The sequence below is a fragment of the Octopus sinensis genome, linkage group LG7, assembly GCF_006345805.1.
Source record: "Octopus sinensis linkage group LG7, ASM634580v1, whole genome shotgun sequence".
Lineage (NCBI taxonomy): Eukaryota > Metazoa > Mollusca > Cephalopoda > Octopoda > Octopodidae > Octopus > Octopus sinensis.
In genome coordinates, this window is record NC_043003.1 from 114,196,250 (window position 1) to 114,201,249 (window position 5,000).

Genomic DNA, 5,000 nt, shown 5'->3' on the forward strand with positions numbered 1-5,000 from the left:
GCAGGAGTGGCTGTGAGGTAAGTAGCTTGTTTACCAACCACATGGTTCCGGGTTCAGTCCCACTGCGTGGCATCTTGGGCAAGTGTCTTCTACTATAGCCTCGGACCGACCAAAGCCTTGTGAGTGGATTTGGTAGACGGAAACTGAAAGAAGCCCGTCGTATATATGTATATATGTATATATATATGCGTGTGTGTGTGTGTTTGTGTGTCTGTGTTTGTCCCCCTAGCATTGCTTGACAACCGATGCTAGTGTATTTATGTCCCCGTTACTTAGCGGTTCGGCAAAAGAGACCGATAGAATAAGTACTGGGCTTACAACAGAATAAGTCCCGGGGTCGAGTTGCTCGATTAAAGGCGCTGCCAAATCAAGGCCGCAGTCAAAAGAGTGAAACAAGTAAAATAGTAAAAGAGTATGTGTGTGTGGGAGCGTGTATGTGTGTGTGTGTGTTGTGTGTGTGTGTGTGTGTGTGTGCGTGTGTGTATGTATGTATATATGTATGTATATTATATATATATATTATATATATATATATATATATATATGTATATATACACACACATATATATACGGGTATTCTATTTCAGATAATACAAAAATAACCTCATGAGTATATCTGACAGTAAACTCATGGTATCATTTTGCACAACACGAAATACCACTTAAAGGATATAACCTAAATTTTTCCTCAAATCACCATTTTAGTACCAGCAAAAAAGGAAGATATGTATTTGAATATTTCTTGTTATATATCACATTTAAACACAGACATTTATATTCTGATGTTTCATCTTATATCTCACATTCTGTATTTGACATATACTTGATTTTACATGATTTATATATATACTAATTCATATTTATAATGTATAATTTAAAAATTATAATTCTTAATATTACAAATTATGATTTTTATTCTTAATTTTTATTCTTAATTTCTAATTCGTAATATTTAATCTTTAATGCTTAATTGTATTGCTTATTTTTAAAGGGATGTAGTGTTTTCTCTTTGTGTTTTAATGTTTGGAATAACTTAATATATAATTAGATATATAATAGAAATAGAACCTGAAATATATATGAAATAGAATCTGAAGTGATGTTGGAATAATTGTAAATCTGATGATTGCATATATGTATTTATATAAGTATATATATAGGTATACAGTTGTATATATGCATATATATTGTAATCTTACAATACTGAAACACGTGTAGTTCCTTCATATTTAATAAATATAAGTATTAACTAAAGTATGATATAATTAATGAAGTACATTATATCTATTTCTTTACTGCCCACAAAGGGCTAAACATAGAGGGGACAAACAAGGACAGACAAACAGATTAAGTCGATTACATCGACCCCAGTGCGTAACTGGTACTTTATTTATCGACTCCGAAAGGATGAAAGGTAAAGTCGACCTCGGCGGAATTTGAACTCAGAACGTAACGACGGACGAAATACGGCTACGCATTTCGCCCGGCGTGCTAACGTTTCTGCCAGCTCACCGCCTTCAATGAAGTACATTCTATACATGGTAATTTTGGTTATATCCTTTAAGTATTATTTCGTGATGTGCAAACTGATATCATGAGTTTACTGTCAGATATACTCATAAGGTTATTTTTGCATTATCTGAAATAGAATACCCGCATATCGATTAATCCCCCAAGATTGAATATTTACTTTTATCAGATACTTTGCATATTTAGAGATAAATATATAAATATACGATGAATAAAACCCCAAAGTACGATATGTAGATGGATATAACGCGGTAAGTTTACACCTGATTGATTTGGAAATTTGGTTTCCCGAATTATATATATATATATATATATATTATATATATATATATATTGTGAAATAGAAAGATGAATAATCTTGTTGCAGATTAATCAAAAGCCAATAGGAACCGTACCAGGTTCATCCAGTTTGATATCGCCAGCTTCTACCCCTCGATTAACCCTAGTGTACTAAATAAGGCCCTTTGGCATGCTCACAACAAGGTTGGCCTCACCAGAGAAGAAATAGATATCATTTTAGTTGCCAGGAAATCGTTTATTAAGTTTGATAATAAGTTGTGGATCCGTAAAGATACTCCCAATGAATTTGATGTGCCTATGGGTAGTTCGGATAGTGCGCAGATAGCCGATTTGGTCGGAATATATATTCTCTACGAATTGTCCGACCAATTCCCGGAGATCGCGGGCGGCCTGTATCGTGACGATTGTCTGTTTTACCTGCAAAACACCACGAACAGAATAGTGCAGAAAACTAAGAGCAGGTTAGCTAGGTTTTTTAATAGAATGGGCATGAATATAGTTATTGATAATGAACTCACCAAGGCAAATTTCCTAGACGTTACACTCAACCTTAATAGCGACTCATACTGCCCTTACCATAAGCCTTCCACTAATTTGAAGTATGTCAGTGTCTTCTTCAATCATGCCAAAACCGTAACAGACAATTTGGTTAAAAACATCTCTCTAAGATTGTCTGGCTTGTCCGCTAGTGCCGATATTTTTATTCAGAAAGCGGGATTTTATAACGCCGCACTATCCAAGGCCGGTTATAGGCAGAAGGTAATTTATATTGATCCGGCCCTTCCGATGCCATCATTCGGTCATCAGGATAGGGCCGTCTATAATAACATTAATAATTTAAGTAGTGACGGGAGCGCGGCGGGTGCCGGGGCAGTCGCTCCCGCATTTAATTTAGCGAACAAGGATAATTATCGGTCCGGGGGATCTCACACTAACCCAAAACCCGTTATTCATCCGAGAATCACCCACCCGAATGCGAGAGCTGGCGTCCCGACCCATCACATAAATAGGAACAAGCATATATGGTTTGTAATCCCCTTTGGTAAGCAGATTAGAACTAACCCCCCCCCTCATGTTTCGACAAGCCATCGCCAATAACTTCCCCAGAAATTCCAAATATTACTCCACGGTTAATTCGCATAAAGTTAGGATAGCTTTCTCCAACACTAAAAACCTCGCCCAGATAGTCGCCTCCCATAATAATAGGCTGCTTACCAAGACCCTACCACCTTTCTCCGGAGGCACACCATCTTCCGCTCCCGGTTTAACGCCCAGTAGGAATAATAATAGTAGTAATAATGATATGAGAGCCAGTACAGTGACTCATAATCTCAGCTCCAACCAGGGATTATATACTAGGGGTATAGTTATAAATAAGGGTGATGTCATTGACGGTAACGATGGCAGTAGTGAGGTGAGCGCAGCTCCGCTCGCTAGGGTAGAGAGTCCCAATAGCAACTCCAGCATCGTTTCCGGCAATAGCAGCACCACGGGCACTAGCAATGACAGCACTCTGAGTGATAGTGTAGAATCAGGGGTTATTCCGTTAGGTAATAGTGACGTAGTGGAAAATAAAATAGTAAGCGGCTGCAGTTCTCGCAACAAATATAGTAACAGTAACGCAGTTCTAATTTCAGAAACTAATCCTAATAGAATAAGGTTCACGTCGGTGAACTCCAAGATCAGAAACGCCGTCTACCAATGTAAGGTTTACACGGACTCAGATGTCTACTCTTATGTTGGGGTCCTCATCGTCAAGATTATCCTCACGCATCTCCAACCATTACGCAACTTTTCGAGACGTGAATAAATGCCAGACCACGGGACTCAGCAAGCTAATATGGCGATTGAAGAATACGAACTCAAGCTACAGCCTGGAATGGTCAATTTTGTCGGTGCCCCCCCCCTATTTGACAGGGGCAGAAGGAAGTGCAACCTTTGTGTCTCCGAACTCTTCCATATATTGTTCGCCAGAGACCGGATAGTAAACGGACTTTTACAGTCGGCTTTTCGATGCCTCCACTGGCGGCGTTATACTTATCTTGCTTATAAATAACGCTTATAAATAATACCTGCACCCGGTTACACTACTTATATGAAAATAGCCCTTGGAAATAAATTCTGAATAACTTTTATGAGAAATATGATTAACCATTGCAAGGGGAATTACTCCTGGGAGACGAATGGGGGTTTGTCTTCACGACGGGGGGTTTCTTTGACAATGCAGGCTTAGACGAACACACGCACACATAAAAATTTTTTTTCTGCCACCCGACGGATTTTATAGCAGTGACCATTGTGTAGGGCCGTTTACCAACTGACGGCCACGTGATCAAACGCACATACGAACACATTGAACAGTACACACACACATGTTTCTAAGTAGATTTTGGCCCGCCCCATATAATACACCTAATATTCTTTAAATAGTCAGAACTTTAGTCTCGGTCACAAAGAACATCTAAGCACCCTGTGCTACCACCCACCGGAATGACCGCTGCCTGACCCGTTAAAACCTTCAACGCACCCACCACCAGTTTTCAACATACATTGATAAACAGTTTGGCCATGGGCTCTTAGGAGCCTCGTTCGATTTGTTTTGCTCTGTTCTGTTTTTGTTTTTTCCAACGGATTTCCTATTTCTTCCTGAAGAGAAAGACACAATATGGTCTCCTTATTCAATCGGAATTTGGTAAATTGTGCCTTTCGAAACACGTGTAGAATGCAATAAAACGATTTCTGTTCAATCTTCGTTCAACTCCATTTCTTCAATTCACTAATAATATATATATATATATATATAATATATATACACTTTCACCTTTCTCCAACCTCAAAACCCGTGCACATAATTTGAAAAGTGGAACTTGAAAAGCACATTAAGTTATGTGAAAGCAGTATTAAGGTCTATCGTGTGAGCGTATATATATATATATGCATGTATATAAAATTGAATAAGGGTAGAAATTGATATTAATCAATTAAATAAAAGCAGTGGCCTTAGTATATTAAAAAAATCCGAAGATTAAAATTTTTTTACATACAAAATTTAAAGGACTGACCACTAAAAATGGACGGTCAATATGTTAGATATAGACGTTAAAATCGCTATTTTCCACGAAGAATGTGGTCTCAAGAAAAAAATCAGCACAAAACCAAAGCGTATGCAT